Below are 16,747 nucleotides of genomic sequence, written 5' to 3' on the forward strand. Positions count from 1 at the left end.
CAGGGAGTGACACGGCTGCAACAAGAGGTGACTGGCCAGGCGGAGAAGCACACTGGAGCTGGGACCAAAGGGTCACAAGTCAAGGTCATGAAAATGAAGCCTCAGCCATCTGCAGTGAACCTCAACTCTGAGACCAAGGCCAGGATCACAGTAGGCAGACTCTCCCTCCCCCTGGAAAAGTCCATATTCCAAGTCCACGTTTCTCCGCTCCTCTTGCTCCTTCTCTTGGCGGAGCTGCTCCCCTTTTAGAAAGTCCTCCGGAGAAGATGAGACGTGAGCTCTAGAGGAGCAGTACAGGTTGCAGAGTAACAAGCCTGAGACCCAAGTCCCCTCTGGCCCCACTGGCAAGGCAGCACAGAGGCCAGGCCCTCAGCCTCCCCTACAGCAATGTCCTCATTTTTTTTTTTTCTTTTTTTAACCTCCTATTCTCTGCAGAGGATTGGATCTGGCCTACCAGACATTCTGGTTTGCCAAGAGTTTATCTTAAGCCTTCCAAAAACAAATCTACCGACTTTTCCTGAAAGCTTCCTAGTGACCCCTTCCAGGAGAGCTTTAAATCGCTATGTGCAGAAAACAGTTCAATTTAGATTAATCCGTGCTGCCCTTGGTGTGACTGGCTTAAAATCAATTCAGGAGGGCCTGGAAAAAACAAAAGATCTGGCTCCTTTAAGAAACCAGGTGGTAGAGTGGGGGTGGTGGGGGGTGGTTGGGGGGCAGCTGCCTGCGAGTACTGGAGTGCTTGGCATGGAAGCTATTGGTGTCTTCTGAAAGGGGAGCCAGTAAGAGCTGCAATGTGGGTCTGGTGAGGAAAACCTGCTTGGGTGAGGAGAAACAGAGCCCCTCTGCAGGAATGGGTGCTCGCTGGGAGGCAGAAGGGTGCTAAGAGGTCATTAGCAAGCTCGTGATAAGCTCTATTCTCATAATAAAGTATGTGAGAGAAAAGAAAATTATAAGGAAGAGAATAAACATATATACACGGAATGGTATTGTATTTATTGGAAAATACCTGCGTATAAGTGAACCCACGTGGTTCAAAACCGTGTTGTTCAAGGGGCAACTGTACCCCAATTCTGCAGACAAGCTAAGTGAAAGCAGGACCCAACCGAGGGCCCTTGCCAAGGGCGAGCTGGAACAGAAGCAAGCCCTGGTTTGCAGCTAATGTTAGGAATTTGGGATGAGGTGTGTCAATGAAATTTGGGAAGGTTTGCTCCTTCTAACTGACCATGCGTGGGGCTCTTTCATACTGCCAGCAGAGGTCGATTGTTCCCGAAGCACCTACTTGTTTCATGGTGAGAGAGCAAGGGAGCATCACATGCCCTGTCTTTGTTGCTCTTATTACCCACATTTAGCTGACACTGCTGTCTTCGTCCTTCCAAGAGGAGTCTAGAAGCAGCCCCCACAAGGACTGGCATTCCCAGTTCCCTGGCAAACACATGGTGATTTCTGGGATTTGCCCCAAAGAAAACTTTTTTTTTTAAATATTTTATTTATTTGAGAGAGAGAGAGAGCATGCGGGGGTGGGCAGAGAGAGAGGAAGAAGCAGAGTCCTCACCGAGCAGGAAGCCGGACATGGGGCTCGATCCCAGGACCCTGGGATCATGACCTAAGCTGAAGGCAGACGCTTCACCGGTTGAGCCACCCAGATGCCTGTGAAGAAAACTCTTTTTGTAATACAGACCTCAGGCTGAAGGTGAACAGCGAATTTTCTGTAACAACACCACCTTGGAACCATGGAAGAACTGAAGTTCTGGTCTTTGATGTGGGTTTTGTATGAAGAAGTTTTCAGTTGAGGCATACATTAAAACCAGGCGTGGTTGAACTGTTTATGGAGAAAGCAGCTCAAACAAACTTAGGAATTGTTCTTAATCCCACCCCCACTGCTCTCCCTGCTCTGATGTTGGAGGTCGAGCCTGCCCAAGGCCCTGCAGATTGAACCTGGGAGGTCTGCATGGGGGCTTTGTGACGTCACTGAGTCAGCCATAGCCGCCTCTGTATTAAATACATGGCTCTGCTTCCCGTCCTGCCCTTGGACAACGGTGAACACCGCTGGGGTGTCCTTGGAACCAGTTATCGAGAGGGACTTCCCTGAGTCCTGGCCTTCTGCCTGTCTCCGAAAGCTCACTGTTGTAGAGTTCTGATGGGAGAAAGAGAAGATGAAAGCAGGAGGCCAGGCCTGTGGACATCCTGGGAGGTCTTGTGGATGGTGTGGTGTAGAGGCGGGGGTCACGGCTGGCTTCCTCACTGACTCAAATGCTGGGCCAGTCCCTTGCCACAGGGCCTCCGTCCTTGCCCCCCCCCCCATTCTCTTCTACCCCCAGCATGATCCTTGGGTCTTAGGTTGAGTTCAACTATTTCTTGAGAATCAAGCACCCCAGTCACGGAGCTCACATGTATTTCTGAATAACTTTCTAAAGCATGGACCAGATGGGGAAACTCTGCTGAGAGGTCAGATTACTCGCCCGAGGTCATAAATCTAGAAAGAGGTGTACATGGTGCTGGAGGCAGGCTCTGCCTTCAAGAAGTTACAGTAGCAGCGCTGGGAAGCATCCCAGCCAAGGACTCTCAGACCCTGAACTTGAAGGAGAATGGAACTGAGAGAGGAGACAGGGCAGGGTGGGGACAGTGTGGGTGAGGGCAGAGGGGAAAGTACCTTTTTAACAAAGGCCACCCATCCTGGACAGGGGACCTGGAGGTAAAGGTGGCAGGTCCACAAAGACTTTAGAGGAATGCCATATAAACTTTGGAGCCTCCTACAGCTACAGGCATGATAAAATGAGAGTTCAGTGGTTTTAACTTTCTCCCAGCTCAACTGCATTTCTTTCTCCTCCTAAAGGCCTGTTGCCACTCACTGACCCTTCACTGCCCTTTGAGATGCCCAAGAGCAAAAACAGGGCAAAGAACTCTACCTCTCCACTGGGCTGCCCAGTAAATTCCCATAAATCCCCCTCTAGGCATTCCCACTATGATGGGGTGAGCTCCTGGTTCAGGGCTGGGTGGGAAAAGCATTTATTATTTGATCATCAAATTTGACACATCAGAGTGAACTTCTACGAGGAGCTGGGCAGCCATGAGCAAGTCATCGGAGAAAGAAAATCAGACCAGACTAGCTCCCAGTTTCCAAAAGAACAGGCAACAGAGTTGGGAAGACCAACGTTAAAAACAGTTTAAAAAAAAAAAAAATCCAGTGTACTAAGCTCAGTGCTAATTTGGGAGTATCTGTGCTGCTCTTTCTACAAAGCAAAGGCCCAAGGACCCCATGAGAGCCCCAAGTATGCCCCTGGGGTTGGAGACAGACCCTAGTGTGGCCAGTTTACAGTGTAATACTTCCTTCCCTGACTCTCAGCTTCCCCCCCTGGAAAATGGGTATTATAAGTACCACCCTCTTGAGGGGAGGGCTGCAAAGATCAAAATGAAACCAGGGACACAAAAGTGCTTTGAAGAGGCACAAGCACCATATTAAGTTAAGAGCAGATTACCACTGGGAAGTAACATTTTATAAAACACACCCACAGGCCAGACCGCATTTTAAAAGTGATGCCCTCCAGCAGAGCTTGACCAGAAATTCCTTAGTTTGCTTGTGGGATGGCTTCTGTCCTTCCCATAAGGACCACATTTCCCACAGATGTCAGGGCAGAGAGCAGTGTCCTGTCTAGAGAAGGTCGGAGCCCAGCGTCCCCCACCTCGGGGAGGTGGGGTGCAGATCCCCTGTGCTGAGGGCTGGCGGGGGCCACGGGGAGTTCTTTCTTCACAAGAGAAAGAAAAGTTCAACTTCCTTAATGGGCAGATGGTCCAAATTATCCCCGGGGCTCTACTCTGCAGCTGCAGAAAATCAGAGCCTATTTTCCCAGCCCCGTGTGTTTATTTCTATTCCACACAACCTCCTTTCTTTTAACTTGTTTTGCTTTGGCCTAGAAGGCAGGATAAACAAACGGAAGAGAGCTGTGATGTTTCGGACTCAGGCTGGGTTTTCCTCCTCTTCTAGCCTTTAGAAGCAAAGTGCCCTGGGCTCCAGGGGGCCCTTCTGATGCACAGCCAAGCAGGGTCTCCCGGAGCCCAGCCCAGTTCCGTTCCTGGAGCCCAGCAGAAAGCTGTGAATCCCATTCATACACCCGATCACTCACTCACTCAGTACAACGGGTTAAGCCCTGTGCCCACAAGTGAGGACCGACCACATTTCCCACAGATGAGGACCACAAGGGTGCTGAACAGCTTTCCCTTTCACGGAGCTTACCCTGATGAGTACACACAGACCTGAAAGAGGGAATGACGGTATAATATTGCTAATATGTGGGGAACGTGTATTGGGGTGACAGATCAGGGAAGCCCTCCTGGAAGAGGTGATTCCTATGTGTCTTACAAGGACCGACAACTGATAAGCTGTGTAGCCAGGGCTTGATCCCCGATCAGTCCTTCATGCAGTGTTTCTCTACCCCAGGTGCACAGATATTACCCAAGAATTGCTCAAAGCCCCCGCAGGGCTAGATTTTAAAGCACACCACCCCCCCCATGATTCCTACCTGCAGCCCAGGTCTTAGAACCACCTTAACACCAAGGCTCCTGCCCTTACTCTTAAAGACACTAATTCCTGCAGACCCCGTAGGGCTGCTGGGTAGTAGGTGAAAGGCACTTTTTGTAAGAAGACAGTCGTCATTAAATTTTGTCTAAAGTATTAGCCTGGTAGTCAGCTTTGAGGTTTGAAAATGAAAGGCCTTTGCTCTTCTCCTTGGCTCTCCCTGGTAGCCGCTGTGCGACCCTGGGATAATTGCTTGGCTTCTCTGGGTGCATTTTCTCCTTTATGACATGAGATCCATGATAAGCTCATGGATCTGTCGTGAAGAATCAATGAGAGAATGCACATATGAATCACTGTGTATGGCGTCTGGCATGTCACAGGACCTGCGTATGTGTTAGTTCCCTTCAGAGCCCATCCTTGATTTGAAATCTCCGAGGGGGAGTGGAGGGGTGCTGTCTAGAGCATGGCTTGGCCGTATTTGGGTTTGGGGCAGTTCTGAGCCAGAGGCAGACAAGCTCCACGGGCAGTAGACATTTCTAAGCTTCGCCCAGCCCTGGAAACTGGTTATGAGATGGCAGCCACTGGCCATTCAGCAACCTCTTAATTAAGGTGTCCTTAATTAAACTGTCCTCTCAGACCTGCTGAGGGACCCAGTGATGAAACCACTCCCTCGGTTGTGCTCTCACGCAATGCCGGAGAAAGAGGAAGATATTCTGCCTTTTGCTTCCCAATAACTGTGAAACCCGAAGCATATAGAGGAAAACAAGGTAGGGAGTCATCTGGACGAAAACCCCTGGAGCCATCCAGAGATGCCAGCACGCTGTAAATGAAAACAGATCCTGGCTGTAAACTCCTAGAACGGGCTCCCACGGGAGGCAGGACGAGCCCCTGTCAAGACCGGTACGGAGTGGAGAGGATTCCTGTGTTTAAAGTGGGATCAGAGGTTCAAGACTGACATCCAGGGCTCTTTCCAGTTCTGGGGTTCAAGGATTCAGAGCCAGGCGAATCTGGACTAGACCCAGCCTGCTTTGGGAAATTGCTTTTCCTATGTATATATTTATAAGGCAAAGAGAGCAAAGAAACATTTGTTTCGAGAAGCAAAACCCCACCTATTAGATTTGTAAGGTCTGTGCTTGGAGCCCCAGAGCAGCCTCAGCCAGAGTGCTGCATTCCTGGACCATTCTGAAGCTGCTTTGCTTCAAGAGTCACATTCAGCTCGCATTAGTGAGCAGAAAGTTGCTGACAGCAGGAGTCAGACTGCTGCTGACGCCCCTTATCCCCCTCCCTTAATATACTAAGAAGCCAGGAACTGAGCTCTGGGGAGAGCAGAGGAAGTCAGGAGATGAATCCAACTGGAGGGGTGAGCCCCCCTGCCCCCACTCCCCACACAGCAGGCTGACTTCGCAAAGAAGCTTTCAAGGCTATGATCCCAGCTCAGGCGACTGTCTACCAGCCCTCCTCAGCAACCCATGAAGACCCTCAGGGTTGACGACAAGTTGCTGGGCAAAGTATGGGACAGCCAGTTGGTGGGGAGCGGGGGGCCTCCCAGTGACGGGTGCCCCTGATGTACCAAGTTCGTCACATGTGATGTGGCTCCCAACCACCCCCATTATACCCATTTTAAGAAGAAGGAGGTATAGAGAGGTTGGATCTGGCCAATAGTGGAGCCAGAATTCGAACCCTGTTCCTGAGTCCAGAACCAGGCTCTTTCTAATTTCCCCTGTTGCCTCCCCTCGGGGATTATCACCACTGTGTTCTCCTCCATCCTAATTCCCATATCCACCCAGCACCCAAGAAGCAAGTAGCTAACCAGGCCTTACTGATGCATGTCCAGGTTCTCTCTTTGGGCATCTTTGGTAGCAAGGACCAGACTCACTGGGTCACTTCAAGTAATGGCGGCTTATAGTAAGGCCACTGGGGAAGACTTTGGAAGATCACGGATCATAATACAAACAGGCCTTGTGGAGTCTAGGATGCAAAGGTCATCCAGAATTCAAGGCAGTTCTGGGGGCCACAGCAGTTGGGGTTTGTGTCTCATCTCCAATGTGGCTTATTAATTTCAGTGCCTTGAGGTTGCTTCTGATCATTTATCTCCATATCCCCCCAACTCACATTCCTAAGGGAATCTGGGTGGTCCTGCTAATCATCCTCAAGGTGGTCCAAGGTCTTGAGCCAGACTAGTCATTCATGGCATTACCCATGTGTAAGGAAGTGCTCGCAGGCAGGGAGTGTGACGTACACCTTGGCCTTGTCTAATGCCAGTCTTATCGCATCTGATGTGAGAGTTAAACAAAGCCGGATGCTAGTTAAAGTGGTCAGGACAGATCTTAAATTAGTAACATATTCTTGCAATAGAGAAGAGGCCAGTGTGAACTGAATTCAACTTCCACGTGTAGAGAAGAGACGGGGTGATTTAAAGAGAGAACGAGGGGCCCCTGGGTGGCTCAGTGGGTTAAAGCCTCTGCCTTCGGCTCAGGTCATGATCCCAGGGTCCTGGGATCGAGCCCCGCATCAGGCTCTCTGCTCAGCAGGGAGCCTGCTTCTCCCTCTCTCTCTCTGCCTGCTTCTCTGCCTACTTGTGATCTCTGTCTGAAAAAAATTAATAAATAAAATCTTTAAAAAATAAATAAATAAAGAGAGAATGAGTGAAGAGGGAGTGAGTGAGTGGAGATTCAGAAGAGTCAGAAAAGTGAAAAATGACAAAAAGCAGGAAGGAGGTGGGTCCCTAGAAAACCCATCTGGGTTTGCTAACTGGTTCTTATCCAAGTTAGGCTCCTTCCCTCCCACAGAGCCTGGGAGATGGGGCCCTATCTTCAGGTGTTGCCTGGAACAAACAGTAAATTCTTTCGGAAGCCTTGAGTTTTCTAAGGCAGGCACGTTAAAGGAGGCTGGGGTCATTCCAGGGATATGGCCTTGAGCTGTTAGTAATTATGTTCTTTTTCGTTCAAGACCTCATGGGTCAAAGTTGAGGCCTCCTAGGAGCCTGCCTAGGGTTTGGTCAAGCAGAGAGTCTTTGTCAGTGATGTGCCCTTAACAACCCTGGACAGCGGGTATGACAGGTAAAGACTGTCAAGTATCTTTAAAAAGTATCTTAGTGCCTCTAGACTTAAGAACATTAGCACTGTGGCTTGATTAGCCCTCATCAGTCCCCTCCTCCTCCTCACCACACCACACCACTTGTCTTGGATCTCTCATGGTGCTGGCAGGGATGGCCTGGAATCGCCTTGTAGCATTTTTGTGCCCTGAGGAGAAGCATGGGTATATGCCTCTGTGTCCTCAGGACTGGGTCAGTACTTAGAGATCGAGCAACAGTAGGGAGTCTACAAGTAGATGCAAGATGTCTACAAGACAGCCCAAGTAGATGCAACCCAGGACCAGGGCCCCCAGTCGGTGTGTGCATGGAGAGCACATGGCCTCTATCCCAGGGTAACACCACTCCTGCCCAAGCTGATGGGATCCGTGGATGGGCACAGACCCATTTTGCATAGTCAGGCACTGAAGGTACTAGAAGCAGAGATACAGGAAAGATCCAGAGAGACGCAAGAAACATGAGGCATTCAGCTGGGGATTCCAATCATACCCACTAGCAAACTCAAGCGTCCATCAACCCATCTGCCCTCCATCCCACTCGACACTGAATCAGCATCTTCAGCCAACCCGGCACCATATTACGTATCAAGGGATCATGGACAAACAAAGCCCCGTTTCTCTGCCCAAGGGAACATGGGCTGTGTTTCCATAATTCTCAGAGACCCCAGGCTTTGCTTGAGCTCTCTCAAACAGTGCCCCAGTCTGGGGAGTGTCAGCCTGCCACCGTCTTGGTTACTGGTGTAACCTCAGACCAGCTAACTGTGTTATGGCTTAGGTGGTACTGAAAATGGTCTGTGTTGGAAGGAGCAGTGATCTAGAAAGAAAGGAATCTGATGTCCCGGTGACTGCTGGTTCCTTCTTCTCTCTGAATGTCAGTTCCCTCATCTCTAGGTGAGGGTTTGGACTCGGGAGGCCTCTGCCAGCTCTGATGTTCTGTGCTCTTATCCGTTGTAGACCATCAGTTCGTTAGTCAGGTTTAAGGGCAAAGATGACACTAATCCATCCTTAGCCCCTAGTATAATTCTGGAAGGTGGTCGGATTCCAGAAATGCATCTGGATGGATAAGTAAATGAATAATTAAAAAGAGAAATACATACATTGATGAAGACATGTATAAAAAGCTAATAAACATAATGCATCTTCAGCACCCCAAATCTGTGCACAGAAGGTGGAATCACCATGGGTTCAGTAAATATTAGCACCGTTCTCAAAAGCTAAGGCTGGTTTCTCTTTCCCCTACCCTGGAAACAGAGACATGGTCATCTTCAAATACAAACTCGGCAGTTGCTGCACTTCACAAGGACATCCCCGCATTCTTGGTCCTCCCATAAGGCATAGGAGAAGCCAAACTGTTCCTACGAATTGAGTGTAGAAGCATTATAATTCAAGGGTTAAAGGAATTATTTTTAATGTGACTCTCCATCAAAAGGCATCTCGCATCAGAGTCATAAGGCAGAATCAGGGGACTCCCCCCGACCCCCAGAGAGCTCAGAAAGAATGAGTGATCTCGTGAAAAATGAAGAAAGAATGGTATAGACAGAGAATTGTCTCAAGGGTTGAGTTTCAAGGTCAGGTCCCAGCTCTTCTACTTACTCCCAGCTATGAGATGACCATGGGCCAGATCCATCACCTCTCTGAGCCTCTGTATCCTCAAGTATCACACAAACAGTTTGCATGGTGTGATCTCCAAGTCCCCGGCAGCTGGCAAATTCTAGGCTTCCCCATCGTTTGAGACAATGTGATTAAAAGCAGCTCTCTGCAGTAGTCTGTAGCCCCTACTAAGCTTGGAGAAGTCATTGCTAGAGATAGCCCCAGAGTATGTAAAGATCCCCAGTCCGGACACCATGGCTTGTTCTCCACGCTCTGACCCCATCTGTGCCTCAGCACCCCTGCCCCTTGATGGAGGGGCCAGGCCAGGACTGGAGCGGATCTGGAGTCCTCCTGCAGGAGGATGGACCAGGGCCTCGTGGCAGGTCCCAGCGGTGGCCTGGGTGATAAGGGTCAGTAGAGCAGGTCAGGAAATGAGGAGGTGGGTTCTATGGTCTGGAGCTGCAGCTAGGCAGAAAGCTCCAAGCAGAGATTAGCACTACCGATGCTTTAGAAAGTTTGTTGGAGAAATGCTTGATCCTTTTGATCTGGGAGAGGGTAGGGAGGCTGCCCAGCTGGAGAGAGCTGGTCTTCTGCCCTAGGTTCCTGTTCGTGAGCTTCTTCCCCTGGGCTTACACAGTCAGACAAAGAAGTCACCACTTCCGAAATGAGCTTTTTTGAAAGCACTCTTCTCTGTCTGCTTCTCTATGTAAAAGAGGAGCACCTCTGATTCCAAATCTGGCAGCAGGGCCAAAAGACACAGAGGTCTGATCCTGTAAACATCTGGATGTCTCTGCTCTGGGGTTGTACTAGGAGACGCTCTGCCCAAGATTTCCTGGGCCAGGGACCAGGCCAAGCTCTCAAGTCAGAAAACTCTCCAGGTTGTCCTGCAGGTTTTGGATGAGTAACAGTTCCTTGGTATTTCCCTTGACCTCGGATTTTCCAGAGTGTGCTCCTTTTGCAAAGAACTTGTGGTCATGACTGCCCTTTCTGCTTGCAAGCCATGGGCACATATCCAGGTGGGGTCCAGTCTGCGGGGTAGAGACCCCAGAACAAGAGAACTCAGAGGGTTCCCTCTGTGAATGAAAATCAGATATCCACGTAAGGATCGGTGGGGGGCAGGGTTTTCAGTGGGGTTGTTGGTTTTCATTTTGCTCAGGAAGGATTTTTCAGAGCCCCCTGAGGTGGGCTATAAAGAAAGAGGTAAATGGTATAGGGAATGGCACCTGAGTGGCTCAGTCTGCTGAGCTTCTGCCTTCCGTTCAGGTCTTGATGCTGGGGTCCTGGGATGAGCCCAATGTCAGGCTCCCTCCTCAGTAGGGAGTCTGCTTCCCCCTCTCCCTCTGACCCTCCCCCTGCTCATGCTTTCTCTCTCTCAAATAAAAAAATAAAACCTTTAAAAAGAACGAGGTCAAGGAGCCTGTCAGACAATGCAAAGGCAGTTATTAAAGGAGTCACACGCAATTACCAAAGCCTGCGGTCGCCAGGAGCACTCTTACCCTTTGCCCTCCGCTGGGGCGAGCCCTCTTTCTGTTGGCCTAGGCGTGCCTGAGTTTTGTACCATCCAAAATGTCTGCCTGCCATTCTCCTTTCCTATCATATGCAGAGAGGTATCTCCTTGACCTCCAGTGGCCCCACATACTCCTCGTGGACCACTCTGGGTGTCTGAGGAAGACACTCGCTCCCCAGACTTACAAGAAGTGTCCTGGGTGGGGGTCACAAACCAGGCTGAAACCGCCTCTCAGGCACCACGTCTGGTTCTGTGGGGGGCGGACGCGTCTGTGTCAGAGTGTTTCCGAGGGCTGGCTGGTTGCTTGGTGGGAAAGCTTTGCCCTGGGGCAGAAACTGCTGGGAAAAGGCAGAGTTCAAACCCTCTGCCCACAGAAACCCCAACCTTACACCGAGTCATCACATCCTTCCCAGGCCAGAAAGGGGGGCCCTGTGGCAGTCATTTGGTGATTCCCCAAAGCCTTGTAGGAAGTGGCCGCTCAGGCCTGTGGCCATGCCTGCCTGTGGCCTCCCCTGCCGCTTCTTGGGAGGCCAGAGATACTGTCCATGGAACAGCCCCTGGGACAGTCCAAGGCCCTGCATTGGGGCAGTTTGTAGCATAATCAGATCAAATCTCAGCCTGTGGTTTTCCCAAGGAAATTATCCACAGAGCTGAGCTTTTATTACATGAAAGAAAAGGAGGCAAAAACCGGCCTGAGTGTCAAGTTCTACAAGACGGAACTAGGACAGAATTTTCGTTTTGTTTCGTTTCTATGAGTCCAGGGGAGGTCATGTGGATTTCAGAATCATTTTAATTCTTTTGGGGCATGCCGCATCCCATGAGCGGGTGACTGTGTTCAGCCTCCATTGTGAGGAGAAACCCTGAATCTGGGAAAAAGTTACAGGGGACAGGTTCCAGGGTTCAAGGAGCCAACCTCCGGTCTGGGGGGTGAGGTAGTCCTCAGGGCCGCAACTTTGCTTGGCTTATGCAGAATGTGGGGGCATAAACCAGAGAGACAGCCTTGAAATTGATGCTGCGAGTCTCATGTGGTAATTATGGTTACCACATGTGTCTAATTTTTTGAAGTTGTCCTGTTTCCAAGTATTCTTTTGCCTCTTCCATATACATCGAAGACTCCTGGGAATTCCAATATTTCAGCATCCAGATGACATTTTCCAGATTTCTTCCAGTACCCACCATATCATATGACAGACCACATCCTTATTTTCTCATTGGGAATGTATAGTCATTGTACCAATAGCCTTGACCTGGGGTCCAGAACCTAGGACCATCCCACCAGAAGAAGCCATCAGTGAATGAGTGAGTAGAAGGGGCTGTGACGTCATAAAGTGGGTGTTGGAGCTGTGGTTCAGGGAAGGCTCTTTTTTTTTTTTTTTTTTAGAGATTTTTATTTGTTTATTTGACAGACAGAGATCATAAGTAGGCAGAGAGGCAGGCAGAGAGGTAGGGAGGGAAGCAAGCTCCCCGCTGAGCAGAGAGTCTGATGCGGGGCTCGATCCCAGGACCCTGGGATCATGACCTGAGCCGAAGGCAGAGGCTTTAACCCACTGAGCCACCCGGTGCCCCTCTTCACTTTCTTATCTCCTTACCTAAGATGGCATAACGCCTCGCTCTCCATTTCCTTCCTTGTCTCCTCAACCAACATAGCACCTCCTCTCATTCTCTGTCCCCTTTCTGTCATTATTCCTGTCCATATATTCCTGTCCATGCAGTCATTATTACCTGGACATAGTTACTCCCCCTGCCCTCAGCTTTACCGCTAGTCTTTCCACTCAAATACCAGCCCATCCAGTGATGGGTATTAAAGAGGGCAAGCACTGCATGGAGCACTGGGTGTTATACGTAAACAAGGAATCATGGAACACTACGTCAAAAACTAACGACGTCCTGAATGGTGACTAACATAACATAATAAAAAAATAATAAAATAAATAAAATAAAATACCAGTCCTTGAGGGTAGCATATATCCATAGCTCCTAGAACAGGACCAAGTCTTTAACAGATGGTTAGTCATTTGTTTTTCTAAACAAAGACATGAATGAAGTGAATTCAGTGAAGTGAAGTGAATTCTGAGCAGGGAGGATATGGGGGAACTCTGAATGTCAGCCTTGGCTTCCTGGGTCGCAGGTGGCCTCTTCCTATTATTTTGACCTGACACCTGAACTGTGCCTGCTCTGAGACCCACAACATTCTCCTGTCACTTCTCTCTTCTACTTACGACCCCACACTGAGGCTTCTGCTGGAGGCTGGCCTGGAGTGGCCCACTGCCACCGTAACAAGCTGCTGACAGAGGCGAGGCAGGTCTGTGAGAAATCAGGGCTGACATCTCAGCTTCGGCCAACCCACCCAGGGCAAGCCCCCAGCCAGGGGCCAGGCCTCATTTGCTGCTGCTGCCTCCAGCTTAGCTGTCATTACCACTCCCTGGGGAGTTTCTCTGTGTCAGACTCAGTCTCTGCCTTCCAGCTTCTCTCCGTGTTTTCCTTCTCTAGGACTCCTGTGTTCCCTTGCCCTTCCTCAGCCTTGACAGCCTGGTATGAGCTTGTGTTTTCAACAAATCCATATGAGGAGTATGGTCGAGGATGAAGGATGTGTAGAAAACGCCATTTAACATTTCAAGAAGCCTTCCAGAGTCATCCATCTGTGATCTTTCAGCGCCTTGAGAATGCTGTGGTTTTCTGGTGACTTCTTTGGTTCCCCTGTACAGAATATTCTTGGGGTTTCCCCAGTCCAGGCAGCACATAACAGACTTGTGGCCAATTCTAACTCCTGTCCTTTCTCATGTGGTACAGAAGTGGGGTTTATCAATCCTGCCGTCTCCTCCAGGGGCCTATGAAGTCACAGTCATCGGAAGGGGAGATCCCCCAGCCCACCTGGCCAAAAACAGAAGAAAAAAATGGTCTGAGAGTGCAGTACTTACTGGGCAGGGAGCTTGATGGGATTTGCTGTTTTCTCTGGCAGTTCACATAAGGGTCTTTTTGCCATCATGGCACTCACGAGTCACCGTGTCAGGGTACAGTGATTTCACCACCACCCTACGTGCCCTATGTGTCCCAAGTGGTTTCTGGCTGCAAAAGGAAAAACAAAAAAGAGACAACTTTGACCTCTTGCACCTCTTCCCTGGCCTTAGAATCACTGAACACTGGAGCTGGAAAAAACATTACAGATCATCTACTCCCGTCACTCCCAGATGCCTGTGCACGTACATGTAATACCTTGAAATCATGGGGGACATCTCTAAAAATTACAGATCCCTGACTCCCGCCTACTGATCCAGTAGGTCCAAGTGGTCCCACGAATCTGCATTTCACAGCCATTCTTAATGATTTTGATGTGTGACTAGATTTAAGACCTAACGACCACTCCGATATCTTGTCAAGTGAGGAAGTTCTGGTCCCCGAGGGATGACGATCGCTACCCCACCCCTGGATGGTGAAAAGGCCTTAGAAGACACATGAGGGGAACCGAGCTCCCACTAACAGCATTATTATTATTTTGACCTGGCACCCTGAACTCTGCCTGGCCTGCTCTGAGACCCTGACACTAGCAGCATGAATGGCCTGACACTGTGACCTCCCTGCCAGACCCTCCCTGGTTTTGAGATGATCTTAAGGCTTGTTTCAGCTGCTACAGTGTTCTTTGAGTCCCCCAGGTAGCCCCCTAGAGAAATAACATAATGCTTCATCCTGCAAAGGAACGAGTCTTCATTCATCCATGTAGCACATTTACTGTTCATTTCCTAGAGCCAGGCTCTATGCTAAGTAGAGTTTATAGATGAAGGTGATGGAGTTTCAGCCACAAGAGATGGAGGAGCAGCCTAGGGTTTGCTGAGGGTCTACAGTGTGCCAGGCACCATGCTCCGAGCCTTATACACATGACTTCATTTAGTTTTTCCAGGATTTTATTTATGTATTTATTTTAAGAGAGAGAAAGAAAGGGGAGGTAGGGGGTGGGGTAACTGGGTGATGGGCGTTCAGGAGGACGTGTAATGCAATGAGCACTGGATGTCATCTGCAACTAATGAATCCCTGACCTCTACCTCTGAAGCTCATAATACACTCTATGTTAAATAATTGAATTTAAATAAAATAAAATAAAGAGAGCATGAACAGGAGGAGGAGCAGAGGAAGAGGAATGAGCAAACTTTGTGCTGAGCATGGAAACCTATGTGGGGCTCAGTCCCACGACACCGAGATCATGAGTCCAAAATCAGGAGTCCAACGCTCAACCAACTGAGCCCCCCAGGCACCTCCATATGGTTTCATGTGGGCTACACAATAGCCCTACCTGTTGTCCCCATGTTGTGACATACCCTTAGAGAGGGTGTGTCTTTCTTAAGATCATTCAGGTAGAAAGAAGAGCCTTCTATGTACCAGGTGCTGTTCTGAGCTCTTCATGGATTGTGGCCACCTCTCACAGATTCTGTGACACACAATTTCAATCGCTGAAGTCTGGAAGCATCTCACAATCGATGTAACTTGCCACTGTCACTGGCAGAACTTTTTCCTTCTTAGTAGCACATACAACAGTGATGTGCCTTATGAAAAGGACATCTTTTTTTTTTAGGATTTTATTTATTTATTTGCGAGAGAGTGTGTGAGAGAGAGCATGAGAGGGGAGTGTGTGAGAGAGTGCATGAGAGAGGAGAAGGTCAGAGGGAGAAGCAGACTCCCTGTGGAGCTGGGAGCCCGATGTGGGACTTGATCCCAGGACTCCAGGATCATGACCTAAGCCGAAGGCAGTGGCTTACCTAACTGAGCCACCCAGGTGCCCCAAAAAGTGCAACTTAGATTTGAGGAACTACTGTCCCCCACTCACAGACAGGGAGTGGCAGAGACAGAATTCACACCCATGTATGTCTGGCTTCACACATTCATGCTCACAGCCTAGTGGGAAAGTAGGCACAAATGCCAGGACTCAGGGCTGAGACACTTCGTGGGGATGTCCCCAGCTACTGGGCTATACAGCAAGGCCACCTGCTGGGAGAGTCTGGATCTTCCCTTGGTTTTCTGTGTTCCCGCTGTCCTCTCCTCCCTGGCAGGTATGACTACTGGTCACCAGGTTTCAAAAGGTGGATAGAAATCCAGCAATCACACTCTTTTGGGATTTACTCAAATGAGTTCAAAACTGATGTCCACACAAAAACCTACACAGGAGGGTTTAAAGCACCTTTATTCATAATTGCCAAAACTTGGAGGCACATGTTCTATAGGAGGTGAATGAATACATAAAGCGGGGCCCATCCAGACCATGGGATATTCTTCAGGGTTCTAAAGAAATGAGCTATCGGGCCAGAGAAAGACATAGAGGAACCTAAACGCATACAACTAGGTAAAAGAAACCAATCTGGAAAGGTTCCATATTGTGTGATTCCAACTGTATGACAGACATTCTGGAAAAGGCAACACTATGGAGAGGGTAAGAAAACCAGGGGCCACCAGGGGCTGGGAAGTGGGGAGGGAGGAAGAGGAGCAATAAAACTACTCTGTAGGATACTGTAATGGTTGCATACATGTCCTTAGACATTTGTCCAAACCCATAGAATGTCCATCAAGAAGGAAGGAACCCTAAGGTAAACAGTGGACTCTGGGTGATAATGACGTGTCAGGGTTGGTTCACCGATTATAACAAATACGACCCTCTGGTGTGGGCTCCTAATAGTGGGGGGAGGCTTGCTTGTGTAGGGGCAAAGGGGAGATGGGAAATTTCTCTGGGAGCTTAAAACTGCTCTGAAAAAAAATGAAGTCTATCTTTTTTTAAAAGATGTATGTATGTATTTGTTTATTTATGTTTTTATTTAATTGAGAGCAAGCTGGCTCACCCACCTCAGCAGGGAGCGGGGCCGAAGGGGAGGGAGTGGGAGAGGGAAAGAATCTTAAGCAGACTCCACGCTGATCACAGAGCCCCATGCGGGGCTCGATCTCACCACCCTGAGATCATGATTGGAGCGACAACAGAGAGGTAGGTGGAGGCTTACCTGACTGAGCCACTCAGGTGTCCCCCAAAAGGAAGTCTATTAAAAGGAGAAAAGAAAGGTAGAGAGAAGCTG

The 16,747-nt window shown here is 49.3% G+C and overlaps 1 protein-coding gene across 2 annotated transcripts in view; it reads left to right on the top strand.

Annotated features, from left to right (window-relative positions):
* Window positions 1-16,747, top strand: part of SCARA5 (scavenger receptor class A member 5) — a 119,485-nt gene that overhangs the window by 91,607 nt on the left and 11,131 nt on the right. The window lies entirely within an intron of this gene.

The sequence above is a fragment of the Mustela nigripes genome, chromosome 1 (assembly GCF_022355385.1).
Source record: "Mustela nigripes isolate SB6536 chromosome 1, MUSNIG.SB6536, whole genome shotgun sequence".
NCBI lineage: Eukaryota > Metazoa > Chordata > Mammalia > Carnivora > Mustelidae > Mustela > Mustela nigripes.